The following is a 17,813-nucleotide window of genomic DNA, read 5'->3' as shown; positions in this document are numbered from 1 at the left end:
TCCTGGCTTCTCTGGAGCACTCCAACTGTACTACTTTCAACCTATTTGTTCTCTGGCAGTTCATGATAATTCCATTATTTTTCTAAAACCCAACAACTCAAATGCATCAATTGTACTGTAATCCTTATTCATTGTTGAAAATATTGTTGTTATTGTTGTTAGGTGTTGTTGGATCAGTACATACTCATGGCGACCCTATGCACAACAGAATGAAACACTTTCTGGTCTGATGCCAACCTCACAATCATTGCTATGCCTAAGATCATTGCTTCTGCAACTGTGCTAATTCATCTCATTGGGGGCCTTTCTCTTTTCCTCTGAGCATCCACTTTACCAAACGTGATATTCTTCTCCAGGGACTGGTCCTTCCTGATAATATGTCATGAGTATGAGAGATGAAGTCTAGCCATCCTGACTTCCAGGGATAATTGTGGCTGTACTTCTTGCAATACAGATTTGCTTGGTCTTTTGGAATTCCATGGTACTTTCAATATTCTCCTCCAACACCATAACTCAAATGCATATCAAATGCATAAATTCTAAGGTCTTTGTTATTCACTCTCCAACTTTCACATGCACATAAGGTTATTGAAAATACCATGGCTTGGATCAGCTGCACCTTAGTTCTCAAACTAACATCTTTGTTATTCAGCACTTTAAGGAGGTCCTGTGCAGCAGACATGCCTAATGCAATATGTCATTTGATTTGTTGCATGTTGATGATTGGTCCAATAAAATGAAATGTTTGACAGTTTCAGTCTTTTCTCCATTTACATGGATGTTGTTTATTGGTCCAGTGATAAGGATTTTTGTTTTCTTTACTTTGAGATGCAACCCAAACCAAAGACTGTGGTCTTTGATTTTCATCAGTAAGTATTTTAAGTCCTATCTGATTTCAGCAAGCAATATTAAAACATCTGCATAGTGGAGACTGTTAATAAGTCTTCCACCAGTCCTGGTGCCACATTTTTTTTTTTTTTTTCATGTTATCTAACTTCTTGGATTAATTGTTCAGCACACAGATTGAATAAGTATGGTGAAAGAATACAACCCTGGCTCACACCTTTCCTAATTTTAAACCATTTGGGTTTCCCTTATTCTGATTGGACAACTGCCTCTTGAGGTTCCTCCTGAGCACAATTAAGTATTACAGAATATTCATTCTCTGCAATGTTGTCCACAGTTTGTCATCATACACACAATCACAATCCTTTGCAATTAATAAAGCACAAGTAAACATCTTTCTGGTATTCTCTGCTTTCAGCCAAAATCTATCTAATGTCAGTAATGATATCCCTCATCCCATATCCTCTTCTGAATCTAGCTTGAAGTTCTGGAAAATCTCTGTCAGTGTATGGTTGCAGTCATTTTTGTATTATCTTTAGCAAGATTTTACTTGCATGCAATATTAATGATATTATCCAATCATTTCTTCATTCCATGGGGTCACCTTATTCTTAGAACCCCTAAAGGGAAGCCCCAAACCCACTGTTACTCTCTAGTCCTGTTTGTCACAGTCCCTGGCTTAATAGTAACCACAGTATTGTTGAGATGACATAGATTATTGACCCAATTCTTCATCATTGGATATGCAAGTGTCTTCTATGATTTTAAACAATATAGTTAAGATTATTCTGTGAAATTTTTATCCAATTATACTCTACATTATGTAAGAGTTCTCTCTCTCTCTCACACACACAGTGGTTTCATCTGAAAATGAATGTGCTATGTTTTTAGGTGGTGTGGTTATGGGAAAATTTAGAATAAGAACAAATCTCTACATATTAAGAATTATAAACATTCACTGGGGATTTCCCAAGGAAAAGACCTAAAAGATTTGACTGACACTAAGTGAGTCATTGCAAAACTGCCTTTTCAAATGCTGTCTGGTGAGTTTGCCAAACATTGGAAGTTAGGAAATTAGATGGCTCTGCAGTTTCACAATAAGTTTCGTTCCTGACTCCCTAAAGTTGTCTCTCTAAAGTCATGCCTGCTAAAATTGTGTAGTTTTGTCTTTCTGATCAGCAAGAGTTGGTAAGAAAAGGGAGGGGCTGTTCAGAGACCTGTTCAGAGATTCTACAAGTGATATTTGAAGATTTGACTTTAAAACAAACCAATGAAAATTTTAAACTGATAAAAAAAAAAAAAAAAAAGGAACCTGGTAATTATTTGAAAACCTTGCAAACATTTTTTTTTTTTTTTTTTTTAAGGTTTTTATTGTGGATTGAGTGAAAGTTTACAGGGCACATCATCAGTTTCACATTCAACCATTCATATGACTTGTTTCATTACATTGATTATAATCCCCTCCATACATCATCAGTTAACAGTGTTTCTCTCTATCCTCTTTAGCTTTTTTTTTTGACGGGGGGAGGGGGGGGGAACTTTGCCTTTTTGGAATTTACAGTCTTGGCTTTTAGGTAAGGTTTTTACATTTATCTGTGGGTATCCAGGGCTCATGTATGAGATTATTAACAAGGATAACTGAATAATCAGATGAGGGACAGTTTGCTATGTCTGCTAGGTGGCTAAAGTCTGATCCTCAGAGCCTATGGTTTGGACGGTCTGCAATGCTTTGTTGTTATTGGCAAGCATTCTCCAGTCAATTCCAACTCAGAACTACCCGATGCAGCAGTCTCACAATTGTTGCTATGCTTTAGCCCTTTGTTAAAGCCATTGTTTCAATCCTTCTCACTAAGGGACTTCCTCTTCTTAACTGAGCTTCTACTTTATCTGATAACATGTCCGAAGTTGTTGTTGTTGTTAAGTGCCGTCGAGTCGGTTCCGACCCATAGCGACCCTGTACAGGGTTTCCGAGGGTGTAAATCCTTACGGGAGTAGAAAGCCTCATCTTTCTCCCGCGGAGCGGCTGGTAGTTTTGAACCGCTGATTTATGAATGCATAACAGCTTACCTGAGTTTAAAACACATTAAACCATTGCTGCAGATTAGCAAGCAAGCACAATTAAGTCCATGCGCACCTTACTTACAAGGTATTCTGTCCCTGTCAACAACAATGAAACAAAACAAAACAAAAAACCCAAAAACCAAACCTCTGCCATCAAACAGATCTCGGTTTATAACATACCTATTGGACAGAGTAGGACTGCCCAATAAGGTTTCCAAGGCTGCAATCTTTATGGAAGCTGACTCCTTTGTCTTTCTCCTGCAGAGTTGTGAATGGATTAAAACTGTTGACATTTTGCTTAGCAGCTAAGCACTTCACCACTGTGCCACCAGGGTTCCTGTGTCCCTGACAGAGATTGTAAATTTGAAAAGAGTTTTGATTATTCTGGAAAGAGCTGTGGGTTGGAAGATGCCAGCTATCCCTAGAAACACAATCTTTGCTGGGATGAAAAAAATGTGAAATGGTTCAATCCAGATTAGTAAATAAGCACAAGGAAACCCATGCTTACCTTGCTTATTGGGTAATCTGATACTGAGTATAGTGAGGTTTCCAATGCTTGTAAAATATTTGGGAGAAAGCCTGGCACATCGTATGAATTCCAGAAAGGTTGACTTAAAATAAAACAAATGAAACCCAACACGGCATTGTTTTGTCTGCTTCTAGATTCTTATATTCTTTCTGCTGCTTCCGGCTGCCTCTAAATGAATCAGGGAATTAAATTCATACTAAGAAACCCTGAGCGAGATTCCAGATTGCAAGGTACTCTGACGCGTGGCCTAGTTAGAAAGCACACTCACTCACACACACACACACACACACAGACACACACAGAGCTACTTTTAATAGCTGGTAAGAGCCAGAGAAAATCCAATTACAGATGAATCAATCGATTAAAAAGAAAGGGGCAGAATAAAAGAAAGAATGTTGGAGAGACACAGAGCCAAATTACAGCTGGATAATAGAATTAAGGGTCTGTAGAAATAACAAAGGGGTGTGGGCCAGGGACTCGTTCACAGCTCTGTAATGATTTGATGCTTTCTCAGCCCCTTAACTTCAAAAAACCGTTATTGGACCAGTACCTCCAACACGAGCTGGGATTGTGTTTGGCAAATCGTATTTTGTGGTGAATGGAAACATGTGTGGCCTCTGGAACATAAGGATCGGGTCTGGGCTAAACAGATGCTTACAGCTAAGGAGAAAATCAGAGGGTCCAGCTATGGCTGCTGGGAGAAGATGAAAGCAACACCTTTGACAGAAACCTTGTTTCACAATTTTCTGTGTCCTAAGTAATTCTCTCTTCCCCCTAATTTCAGAAAAGTGTCGTTAAGTAGACTTTCTCCCTTGTATACAAACACTTGAAACCAAATCAAAATCAAGCCAGCAGATACATGTACTTATGATTTTCTTTTCTAATTTTTGGGAGGGGCCGATCAGAGGGAGGTAGCACTATTCACCCAGTGACAACCTCTACAGCTGTGTCTATTATGGGTGGGTTCGAGAAGAACATCCGTTTCTATGTATTTATGGAAAGGCGTCCTTAACTAGGCCACATAAAGAGCCAGCGCATCTATAAATAAATTAAAGAGGCTGCCCAGGGCGGGGTATTGCCCCTCTCCATCCTGCAGTGCAGCTGTTGTCTTTGTGCCTGGGCTTTAGGGGCCCCATTGCCAAGGGGATTACAAGGGGGTAGCTGTGGAGTGAGTGTAGGGGTGGGGGCCCACCTTCCCAGGGAGCAGGCATTTGAGGATTGACCCCCTTTACAAGAGTAGGTTTCTTGGAGGTGGTTGTAGGCTGATCTTGGTGGGCCTGGAACTGTCCCCTGGCTCAGCCATCATAGGTCACCTGTCAGTGGTGGTTACTTTGAAGGAGCCAGCTGGACTAGCAGATGGTGGTGCTGCAGGGAGGATAGTACAAACCAGCAGCAAGATGACAAAACTCCCTTGATTATGTTCCATTAACCCACCCACTGCCATCAAGTCCATTCCAACTCATTAAGATTGTTGTTGTTGTTGTTATGTGCCATGGAGTCAGTTCAGACTCATAGCGACCCTGTACAGGGTTTCCGAAGCTGTTAAGCTTTATGGGAGCAGAAAGCCTCATCTTTCTCCTGTGGAACAGCTGGTAGTTTCGAACTGCTGACCTTGCGGTTCACAGCTGGATTCGTAATCACTACGCTAGCAAAGCCACCAAGATTAGACAGGCCAAAAGAAGTCCTGAGCAGAATGAATGTTTTGGGCTCTGATGCTAACCTACCCAGCTGCACTGCAGAAGAATGAGCTGGAGATCTGCTTTTATAAAGACGAATATTAAGAAAACTCTATGGAACTTAGTTCTACTACGTAACACATGGGGTCACCGTGAGTCAGAATCGATTCCATGGTGAAAGATCATTTGCTTGTTTTCTTGTTTAAGGAGCTGTGGAACAAACTGTGAATACATTCACTATGGAAATGCTGGCGGTTAGACACCAGAGGTGTCTTTGAAATAAGTCCTGGCAATCTATTTCCAATAAAATCAGCTATTGAAAACCCCATGTTGCCAGTAGTTACAATTGCCTTCATGATAACGATTCATTTAGTTTTACTTTTATAAATGTGATGGGAATAAGGGATGCTTTTCCAGAGCTTGGAGTGCCATCATTGGCTTCTTTTCTTCCTCCCTAGGATGGTTGCTCCCCAAGGCTGCCTCCTCCCTGATAGGCCAAAAGGATGCAGAGTTTGAGTGCAGATCATTTTGTGTGTGCTCACTCAGAGATGTAAACACTGTGTAAAAGCAGCCCTTTCCTCTAGAGAAATGAACAAAGGCTCCAGTCTCTATATACTTGACACGCATTTCTAGGGTGCCCAGGAGTCTTGCATTGGAAAAGACCTGCCTCTCAAGGCGTGGTCCCTGGGCCTGCAGATCAGCATCTTCTGGGAATTTGTTCAAAGAAGAGAGTCTCAGGTGTGCTCATTCTGGTGAGGGGTTATAGGATAAGCACTGGACTGCTAACTGCAAGGTCGGTATTTAACAACAAGACAACTCTGTAAGAGCCTGTTTTTGATGAGTCAATTTGGACTCATAGAGATGCTACAGGACACAGTAGAATCTTTCCAAGACTAGGATCTTTTCAGAAGCAGAGATCATTCTCCCATGAACCAGTTGGGGGGTTTGAACAGTGAATCATTCAATTAGAAGCTGAGTGCTTAACTACTATGCCACCAGGACTCCTTTAGGTGCCCCTGACCCACAGAATAAGACTCTGCATTTTGACAAGATCCTCAGGAGATTCGTATACACCAGTTGTTGTTGTGAAGTGCCGTCAAGTCGGTTCTGACCCATAGCAACCCTGTATAGGGTTTATGAGCAGCGACTGGTAACCTTGAACCATCAAACTTACAGTTCGAAGTGACTTTGCAGTCCAGCACATTAGCCCACAGTGCCACATCAGGTCGTTTATGGAATTCTCTGGTCTAAGATCATTGGTTCTTACCCTGACTGTCAACAAGAATTTCCAGAAATTCAAGCCAGATTCAGATGAGGAAGTAGAACTGGGGACACCATTGTTGACATCAGTTGGATCTTGGCTGAAAACAGAGAATACCAGAATGATATTTACTTGTGCTTTTTTTTTTTTTTTTTTACTATGGAAAGGCTTACATGGATCATGACAAACATGACAAACTATGGACAACATTATGAAGAATGGTATTCCAAAATACTTATTGTGCTCACAATGAACCTGTATATAGATCAAAAGGCAGTTGTTCAGACAGACAAGAGGATACTGAATGGTTGAAACTCAGGAAAACTGTACACCAAGGTTGTACCATTTTAGCATACTTATTCAATCTATATACTGAGCAAATAAACTGAGAAACTGGATTATATGAAAAAGAAAATGCCATCAGGATTGTAGGAAGACTCTAACAATCTATGGCACGTAGATAAAACAACTTTGTTTGCTGGTAGTAAACAGAACTTAAAATACCAATGAAGATCAAAGGCTACAACCTTCAGTATGGCTTGCATCTCAATGTAAAGAAAGTGAAAAATCTGAGGCTGTAAATCTTTAAGGGAACAGAAAGCCTCATCTTTCTCCCATGGAACAGCTGGTAGTTTTGAACTGTTGGCCTTGTGGTTCGCAGCCCAATTCATAACCACTATGCTACCAGAGCTCCTTAGCATTATGATAAATGGAGAAAATATTAAAGTTGCCAAAGACTTCATTTTACTTGGTTCCACAATCAACACTCATTAAAGCAGCAGTCAAGAAATCAAACAATGTATTACATTATGCAAAAGTCTGCATAAGATCTCTTTAAAGTGTTAGGAACAAGAATACCAGTTTGAGGGTTAAGATGCATCTACCCAAGTAATGGCATTTTCAATCGCTTCATATGCATGTGAATGTTAGACAGTGAATATGAATGACCATAGAAGAATCAATTCATTTGAATAATGGTGTTGCAGAAGGCTATTAAAAGTAACTTGGACTGCCAAAAGTAAAAACAAATCTGTGTTATAAAAAGTAAAACCAGAATGGTCCTTAGAAGCCAGAAGGGGAAGACTTCATGTCTCATACTTGGACATGTATTCAGGAATGGTCATTTCCTGTAGAAGGAAATCATGGTTAGTAAAGTGGAGGGTCAACAAAAAAGAGGAAAACCTCCAGTGAGATAGATTGACCCAGTGGCAGCAGCAGTGGGCTCAAACGTGAAGAACAATTGTGAAGATGATACAGGACCTGCTATTCTCGGAGTCTGAGTTGGAGCTGACTTGACAGCATCTAACATCAAGAGAATCAAGCCTGGCTGCACACTGGAATCACTTAGCTGATTTTAAGGACAACCTGTTTCTGAGTTCCATCTGGGCCTCGGTTGAAATATCCAGGTGCGGACCCAGCACCTGTATTTGCTAAATGTTCCACGGGCAATTCAAATATGGCTGATGGATTGGGAACCAGTGATGCTGTATACACCATCATCCAGTGCTAGTTTCAACTTCATAGCCTCTGCCCTAGAAGAGGACATGACATACACCAGTTGGCTTGCCCCTTTCCAGTGATGAGGAACTCACTTCATCATGAAAAGTTCCTATTGTTCACAAAAGTCATTAGATTATGGTAAAATCCACTATGGCTTTCTCCATGAACACAGTGAACAATCTGAGGCCATACAATCAGCATGCGGCAGACGTGAATTTCAATCGAGGTAGTTGTCCAAGTCTACCTTTCTTAGTCTGCCCAATGGTGTGAAAGTGCTGTCACAACTCTGGTCAAATCCAAGACTCCCTCCAGCCCTTGAGATGGAAGCCAAGTGTCCTTCCATGCTCCTCACAACAGGCTTTGGGGAAAATGAATCATATGGACCTTGGTCTATGGAAAATGAGCACCACACACTGATGGGTTAGTGGGAAGGCCATGCTGTCTGCCTAAGTCCCTAGGCAGGTTCTCTGCTTTCTGGCTTCCGGTGTCCATACTTGTGAAATAGGGAGAGTAAACTCTGTTTATTTTCCCTTACAGGGTCCTTGTCAGACTCAACTGAGATTGCAGATCAGAAATGGTCTTGAGAACTATAAATTTGACAACATATTTTCCTCACAGGCACGAGAAGTGCTTCCATGGGGTGGGGGTGGAAATAAACTTTTTCACTAAGTCAATTTGGCAATTATTCCTATTGACCAATCTTTTGATTTTTGCTCAAAATGTATGCCAAGCAGTTTCCAGGTTTGGGTGGAAGTTAGTGTGGATAGGAGAGGTAATGGGAGTGAGTACTGGCAAGGAGCTCAGTCTCATACTCCCCTCTGCCTCACCCCATAACACCTCACAGAAAAAATGATAGAAGAATGAAATTCTGAGGCCCATCCCTTTCCACTAGATCCTACCTGAGAAATAAGGCAAAGAGCTGCATTTTCTTTTGTGGGAGTCTGTCCCTTCTTATCCTTGGAAATTGAGATTTTCCCATTGGCACCAATGGGCATCACCTGAACCACTCACCAAGGTTCAAGCATCCTGATAGTATTATGATTCCTGCCTCCACCAATTCTTCTCACTGATTCCTTTACCCATTTGTACCACACATATTTTTTTGGTACTTACTGTATTCTAGATATTGTGTTGGGCGCTGGATATACAAAATGGATTAAGATGAGTTCTTGTTCTTCAGAAACTCACAGGTAATCCAGAATAATTCTGTTTACCTACACTCCAAGATGTGGACAATACAATCACATTTCCTCCTACATACTTCCCTTATAAGCTCAATGCTCAATGTCAAGGGTGGAGGAATAAACAACAGTGATTGCAGCTGTGCACTGAACTCGGGATTGTTTAGACAACTGTGCATGCATGCTCAGGGAAGATGGACTACTCACCTAAGCTCACAGGATGATGGTAAACCTAAGCATAGCTCAGGAGTCTGTGTGTAAGGATGTGATGCTCAATGACTTATGCCAAAAGAATTGGGTATACTTTTCAGTCCAGGAGCAGAGGTCCCTGGGACCATCAAGGGAGAAGAGCAGAGAGCGGGACCCTACCCAGAGAAGCAGTGATGCCAGAGATGGAGGCAGAGACAATGACGTGGAGAGATGGAGCGGCTGTGGACTCTAGACCCAGAGAGGGAGAAGGGCTGTGTGCTGATTACCAGGGGGCAGGCTTGCAGGGTATACCCTTTGGTTGATTGATGATGCATGGAGGGGATTGTAACCATGGCAATGAAATTTTATACAATAGGATGAATGTAAAACTAATGTTCTTCCATGTAAATGATCACATAATTCACAATAAAACATTAAAATAAATAAAAGAATTGGTTATGACCCACAGCCCTGATATCACGGAGCCAGTGAAGGAACCCTGGGACCCCACATGTCCATTTTTCTTGTTAGCTCATATCATAGGTGACTTGGTGTTGATTTTGATTCTTGGTGACTCCCTGTGTATGGAGAAGAATTTTACTCCATAGGTTCTCAAGCCTGTGACTTTTTGGAATTGGATAGGCAAGTCTTTGAAGCACTGTGTGGATTCAAACTGTCAATCTTTTGATGAGCAGTTGAGAGCTGGACCATCTTTATCATCCAAGGCCTCCTAAAGCACTATTGGATGGGTTTTGATATGACTTACAGATAGATACCTTGCTTCTCTTAATGGATGGACACTTAGCTGTGCTCTGTGCTGGGTTGGACGCTAAAAGTTGGGAGGAATTGGGGAAGATACCTGAGAAGGCCATGATGAAGTGAGACTTGGTAAACATGTATGAGTTGGCTTTGTAAAATAGAAGTGAGGTGTGACAGGCAGAGAGGCAGCATGGCCCAGGGAGGACCTCCACACTGATGATAGGCCTTCTTTTCCTTTTCCTACCCCTGCAATGCCATGAAGTAGGGGGAGAATTGTAGCTAAGGCAGAATCTGGAAATTCTGCTCCTACTGCTGGCCATGTGACCTTGGGCAAATCACAACCTCACTGAGTGTGTCAAATGAGGCCTCAAAGATAGGGAAATGAGAGAAGATTCGATGAGAATTGGCTATGAGTCAGGCACTATTGTTGTCAGTCAATGCCAGCTCACAGAGTAGAACTGGGCAGAGTAGAACTGCCCCAAAGGGGCACCTTGGCTTTAATCTTTATAGAAACAGACCACCACCTCTTTCTCCCACAGAGGGGCTAGTACAATTTTTGGTTAACAATTGATTAATCACTGCACCAAAGGTGTTGGGTCTTCCAGGGCATCTGGTCAGTGGCAGATTCTGACTTCTGTCCAAGAACTATCTGATGTCAAAACAGTGCTCTTCTTCAGTTCCTCTTTTTTTAAGCCTCAACTTTCGTTATTGAAGGATGCTCTAGGCTAATTATTGAATGATGCAGAAAGCATCAAAAGAAGATGAAAAGAATACACAGAGTCACTATACCAAAAGGAAATGGTTGATGTTCAACCGTTTCAAGAGGTAGCATATGATCAAGAGCCAATGATACTGAAGGAAGAAGTCCAAGGTGCATTGAAGGAATTGGTAAAGAAAAAGGCACCAGGAATTGATGGAATACAAACTGAATTTTTTCAAGAAAGTGAGGCAGCACAGGAGGAACTCATTTATCTATACCAATAAAGTTGGAAGACAACTACCTGGCCACCTGACTGGCAAATATCCACACTTGTACTCATCCCAAAGACAGGTGACTGAATAGAATGCAGAAACCACTGATACCACACGCAAGTAAAATATTGCAAAAGATAACGCAAAAATGGCTGAAACCATACGTTGACTGAGAAATTTAAGAGGCTCGAGCTGAATTTAGAAGAGGATGTGGAATGAAGGCTACCAGTACTGATGTCAGATGGATGTTGGCTAAAAGCAGAGAGTACAAGGAAGATGTTTACCTGTGCTTTATTGACTTCAAAGGACTGTGATTGTGTGGCTCATGACAACCTGTGGACAACATTGCAGAGAATGAGTATTCTGAAGCACTTAATTGTGCTTATGAGGAACCTTTTTCAAACAGAAGAAGGGAACATTGAATGGTTAAAAATTAGTCAAGGTGCATACCAGGGTTGTATTCTTTTAACATACTGATTCAGTCTGTATGTTGTTGTTGTTGTTAAGTGCCATCGTGTTGATTCTGACCCATAGAGACCCTGTATAGGGTTTCCAAGGAGCAGCTGATGAGCTTGAACCACCAACCTTGCAGTTCAAATGACTTTGCAGTCTGATGCATTAGCCCACAGCACCACAACACTGAGCACTTAATCCAAAAACCTGGATTATATGAAGAACAATTTGGCATCAGAGTTATAGGAACACTCACTAACAACTTGGGATATGCAGATGAAACAGCCTTGCTTGCTGAAAATAAAGAGGACTTAAAATACTTAATGTTGAAGATCAAAGACCACGACCTTCAGTACAGAAAAAAGAAAATATTCTCACCACTGGACCATCTAAATGGAGAAAAGATTGAAGTTGTCAAAGACTTCATTTTTCTTGAATCAGCCATCAACACTCATGGAAGTAGCAATCAAGAAAGCAAACGACGTATTGCATTAGGGAAATGTGCTGAATAAGACTTTTATAAAGTGATGAAGAGTCAAGATGTCAGTTTGAGGACTAAGGTATACCTGATCCAAGCCATGGTCTTTTCAATAACCTTATTATATACATGTGAAATTTGGATAGCGAATAAGGAAGACCACAGAAGAATTGATGAATTTGAGTGATGGTGTTGTAGGAGAATATTAAAAGTATCATGGACTTCCAAAAGAACAAGCAAATGTGTGTTGGAAGAAATACAACCAGAATGCTTTATGGAAGCCAGGATGGGCAGACTTCTTCTCTCATACTTCAGACATATTGTCAGGAGGGACTAGTCATTGGAGAAAGATATCATGTTTGATAAAGTGGAGGGTCAGAGAAAAATCAAGATGGGTTGGCACAGTGGCAGTAGCAATGGGCTTAAGTATAGCATCGATTGTGAAGTTGGCTCAGGCTGGGCAGTGTTTTGTCTGTTTTGTCTGTTGTGTCACTATGAGTCAGTATCAACTCGATGACACCTAACAACAACAGCAACATTCATCATGCAGAATTCTTGTCAAAAATGACATCACAATTTCCCTTTTTAGGGACTGTCTTATCAATGACTATATATCCTTTTTAAGAAACAAGACTCATCTAAAGAATCCCCAGTTCAAATGTGAGAAGACTCTGGCACCCAGAGGGTAAACTTCTCTCTTCTCTCCTGTTTATTGGAACCTAGATTTTAGTGCTGCTTCTATTCCATATAAATTTGGTTTGTACAACTTGGAAATCAATTTCAGGTCATCAGAGGAGTTGTTTCTTTCTAACTTCCAGGACTCACAGGAATTGCTGTTTTTGTTAAGTGCTGACAATTGGTTCTGACTCATAGTGACCCTGTATAGGTTTTCCATGGCACAGCTGGTGTGTATGAACTGTCAATCTTGTGGTTAGCAGTCTAGTACTTATCCTACAGCGCCACACCAGGACTCATGTTATTGTTAGGTGCCATTGAGGCGATACCGACTCATAGCAACCTTATGCACAGCAGAACGAAACACTGCCCTTGATCCTGGGCCAACCTCACTACTGTTGCCATCCTTGAGTTCGTCGATACTGCCACTTGGTCAATCCATCTTGTTGGGGGTCTTCCTCTTTTTCTCTGACCCTTCACCTTACCAAACATGATATCCTTCTCTAGCGACTGGTCCCTCTTGACAATATGTCCATAGTATGAGAGATGAAGTTCGGCCATACTGGCCTCCAAGGAGCACCAAGACTCATAGGAGTTAGTAAATTAAAAACAAGGAGTCTTTCTATTATATCCTGTGCTAAGAGTTGGAAGTAGTGAGATTTGCTCCAAGTTAACATGGGTGAGAAAAATGCAATTAAAGCAGTATAGTACAAGAATGGTCAAAATCAAAGCTGCATGCTGATGTTTGTGTTTGTTGCAAGGGTAGACACGTGCATGCTGTTGTTATTGGTAAGTGCCGTTGAGTCAATTCTGACCCTTAGTGATCTTTTATAGGGTTTTCAAGCAGTGGCTGGTGAGCTTGAACTGTCAAATTTGTGGTTCAAACTGACTGTGCAATCCAGCGCATTATCCCACAGTCCCACACCAGGACTCAGTATGCATATTCAACTATGTTCAGAGAAGATTTAGGATCAAGATAATTCCATTTCTTTGTGTTCGAGAGCAGCAGATAGGAAGGAAAATGATATTGATGCAAGGCACCAGCCACTCCTTGGAAATTCTATACAGGGTCTCTGCAAGTTGGAATCGATTGGCTGGCACTTAACAACAATTCTGTGCAAGGCACTGAGTTAACCCCTTTCATTGGGGTAGCTCATTTTCTCTCCCAATAATCTTAAATGGAACATATTATTATAAAATGGGGACGGGAATGTTTTAGATGATCTAATAAAGCACCAAGCCCAATGCCTGGTACATAGATGTCATTCAATAAGCACAGATTCCTGTTATTACTGATGTTTAAGCTCCATTTGATAGGTAAGGAATCTAAGGAGGTATTTTGCAGTTTTTCTGGGGTTAGACAACTAAAGAATAGCAGAACCAGGAGTCCAACAGAGACCTATCTGTCCTCAAAGATCATGCATAATGAGAAATCATTTTAATTCTCCAGGAATCCAGATTTCTGAGTCCATGGAGTTGTTGTGACCCATTCAGATCAATTATCCTTAGAAGGCCTTTAGAACATTGAGCCTCTAAGGAATGGTTTCTCTAAGTTACCTCCAAGTCAAACAATAGCCTAGTGAGCAATTACTGGAGATCTGTAGAATAATTGATGCATTTGAGTTATGGTATTGGAGGAGAATATTGAAAGCATCATGGGTTGCCAAAAGACAAACAGATCTGTGTTGGAAGAAATACAGCCAGAGTGCTCCTTGGAGGCCAGGATGGCCAAACTTCGTCTCTCATACTTCAGACATATTGTCAGGAGGGACCAGTCGCTGGAGAAGGATATCATGTTTGGTAAAATGGAGGGTCAGAGAAAAAGAGGAAGACCCCCAGGGAGATGGGTTGGCAAAGTGGCCGCATCAATGGGCTCAAGTGTGGCAACAATAGTGAGGTTGGCCCAGGATCAGGCAGTGTTTCGTTCTGTTGTGCATAGGGTCGCTATGGGTCGGTACCAACTCAATGGCACCTAACAACTGCAACATTTTGCCTTGGGTGTTGGGCTCTTTTGGAGAATTAAGTGACCCTCATGAGAATACCCAGCTTAGACCCCACTCTATGACCTGTTTTCACAATCTCGTTTTCAGAGTGCCGTCTCAACACCCCGTTGGGTTGATGTTGCTCCATTTGAATCATAACTGTTCGCAATAAACATATTCTATTATAATATATTGGTGTTTCTATATTGTTACAATGTATGGTGTTTCTCTACACATTTAGGTTTTTGTTCATATACTTCCTAGAATATCATGATGCTACCTTGTGGCATTTTTCTCTTTTTTTAAAGGAAAAAAAAAAGTCAACAACTTTTGATTCATTAATTATTCTAAAGTTGCCAGGAGTTGTGATTCCCCAGGGCTACTCATATCTCTGGCCTATTTTTTCCCCTCTAGTTCTCTAGCCTCATTAACAAAATACCTTTCTTTTGCCTCTGGCCCAGCTCAATATATAGGTAGCTCTGAGTTGGAATTCACTAACAACAATGGGCTCAGCTCAGAGCCTTAAAAGAGACATACCAGGAACCAGAAGAAGTCATTGGCTAGAAGCCTTTCTCAAGTTCGCTGTGACTCACATCCCATCACCCTTCCCTCTCCCAGGGCCCAATAGAGCTGTGACTCACTCTGGCTTCTGAGGCTCTCATGGGCTTCTGAGCCCAATCCTTCAAGGTCAAGGAACACCTTAGTTCTTTGAAGTCATACCACTGTGATCCTCAGACACATTGTCCTTTAGTCAAGGGGAATGTCACCTCTCTTTGGGTTTTTCTGTTTCAGCTAAGTACTTCCTCCTTCATTGTCATTGTTAGGTGCTGTCAAGAAAATTCAATTCATAAGGACTCCGAGTGACAGAGTAGAGCTGTCCCCATTGGCTTTGCAATGCTGTGATTTTTACAGGAGCAGATCAATTCTTTCTCCCATGGAGCTTCTGGGTGTGTTGAAACCACAAACCTTCTGGAGGTTGTTAACTGCTGTCAGAGTAGTCACGAACCCCATGCACAATGGAACTAAATGCTGCCCAGTTCTGAGCTATTCCCACAACTGGTTTCCAATCAGACCATTGTGATCCATGTTACTGTTGTTAAATGCCACTGAGTCAGTTCTAACTCATAGCAACCCTGTATAGGGTTTCTGGAGAGTGACTGGTGATCTTGAACCTCCAATCTTTCAGTTCAAACTGACTTGGCAATCCAGCACATGAACTCACAGTGCCACACCAGGTTGTGACTCCATTGTGATCCATGTAGCTGTTGCTGTTAAGTGCTGTTGAGTCAATTCTGACCTATGGTGACCCTGTATAGGGTTTCCAAGGAGCAGCTGATGAGTTTGACCCACAGACCTTGCAGTTCAAACAACTTTGCAGTCTGACGCATTAGCCCACAGTGCCACATCAGGGTTCCTGAAAACCCTTGATTTCTAAAAGTAGATCCCCAGGCCTTTCCTCCTAATCTGTTTAGTCTGGTAGCCTTGCTGAAATGTATTCAGCATCACAGCAATATGCAAATCCACTGACAAACAGATAGTGGTTGCGCATGAGATGCATTGGTCAGAAATCAAACCCAGATCTTCAACAAGGAAGGCAAGAAGGCTACCACTGTGTTCTTCCTAAAGGAGTGTCCCTCCAGAGGGCACCCCTTGCCCAAAGATCAGATCTCAAAAGCTTTAGATAGAGGTGTCAGGTGAATCCTTTGTCACATGAAGCTCATTGGATCTTAGCAAAAGCCGGGACCCCTTTACTGCTATGTCATTCACAAGTGAGGCCTGGCTTCCTGGGCAGGTTGTGATTAGTAAACAGATGATGCTAGAAGAAAGTCAAGGGTGAGTCTCAGAACTGGTTCTCCTGCTCCTGCTGGCTTCCCTCCAGCCTGCCCCATCAACACATCACTCTCAGGCTTCAGATCTTTAATAACTTCCCTTTAACCTCTACTTAACAAGAGGAAGAATATTTTTATAGCTTAAGTGGAAAAGAAAAAAAGAAACACACCTCTTCTCTCCCATCCCATCTTGTTGCCTCACCTGAACAGTTTCTACTGGTTCTTTAGCACCCGTCTGTGCTGTTGCCTCTCTGGTTTCCCAGGCTGGGCTGGGTGCATACTGTCTGCATTTACTGCATACTTTGGGCTTCCTTCTAGCCTAGCCTTCACAGTACTGCATTGGGCTATGGTTTCTATTGAATCATTTGCCTTCTCAACGAAGTCATGAGCTCTTTAAGATCAGGGCTTTGTTAGCACAAGCAACATAAAAAAGTTAAAATAAAAACCCCAAACACAGTTGCCCTCAAGTTGATTCTGACTCATGACAAACTCCTATGTGTCAGAGTAGAACTGTGCTGTATGGCTGACTTTTCAGAAGAAAATCACCAGGCCTTTCTTCTTGGGTGCCTCTGGATTGATTTAAACTGCCAGCCTTTTGCTTAGTAGGTGTTTAAACATTTATGCTGCTGAGGAACTCCTACAGTTGTTGTTAAGTGTGACGGAGTTGGTTCTGACTCACAACAAGCCTATAAGGGGTTTCCAAGGAGCAGGTTGTGGACTTGAACTGCTGACCTTGTGATTAAAAGTCCAGTGCTCATCCTACAGTGCCACACCAGGACTTTAGGATCTCCTACTACTGACATGCTATTGATGTACCTCATCACATTGATTTTAACTTATGTAAATGACTCTGCAGAACAGAGTGGAACTGCCCCATAGGATTTTTGGGGCTGGAATCTTTATGGGAGCATATCATCAGGATTTTTCTCCTATAAAGTGGTTGGTGGGTCTGAGTCAAAGACCTTTATGTTAGCATCGGAATGCTTTATCTATTGTGCCACCAGGATTCCTTACTAGTGACATATATAGTTGTTTCTGACCCATAGTGACCCTCTGTACAACTGAACAAAACACCGCCTGATCCTGCATAATTTTCAAAATCGTTGCTATACTAGAGCCCATTGCTGCTGCCACTGAGACGCGGAGACAATCCATCTTATTGGGGTCTCCCTCTTTTTTCACTGATCCTTTCCACTTTACCAAGCATGATGGCCTTTCTCCAGGATCTGGTCACTCCTGGAAATATGTCTGAAGTATGAAAGACAAAGTCTGGTCATCTTAGCTTCTAAGAAGCATGCTGGCTATACTTTCTTCCAACACAGATTTGTCTGTTCTTGTAGCAGTCTTCTCCAACACCATATCGGAACTGCATCAATTGTTCTATGGTCTTCCTTATTCATTGTTGTTGTTGTTAAGTGCTGT

This window comes from Chrysochloris asiatica, unplaced genomic scaffold, assembly GCF_000296735.1.
Source record: "Chrysochloris asiatica unplaced genomic scaffold, ChrAsi1.0 scaffold00256, whole genome shotgun sequence".
NCBI classification, from domain to species: Eukaryota; Metazoa; Chordata; class Mammalia; order Afrosoricida; family Chrysochloridae; genus Chrysochloris; species Chrysochloris asiatica.
The sequence above is the reverse complement of the archived record's forward strand: the minus strand, read 5'-3'. Positions refer to the sequence as shown.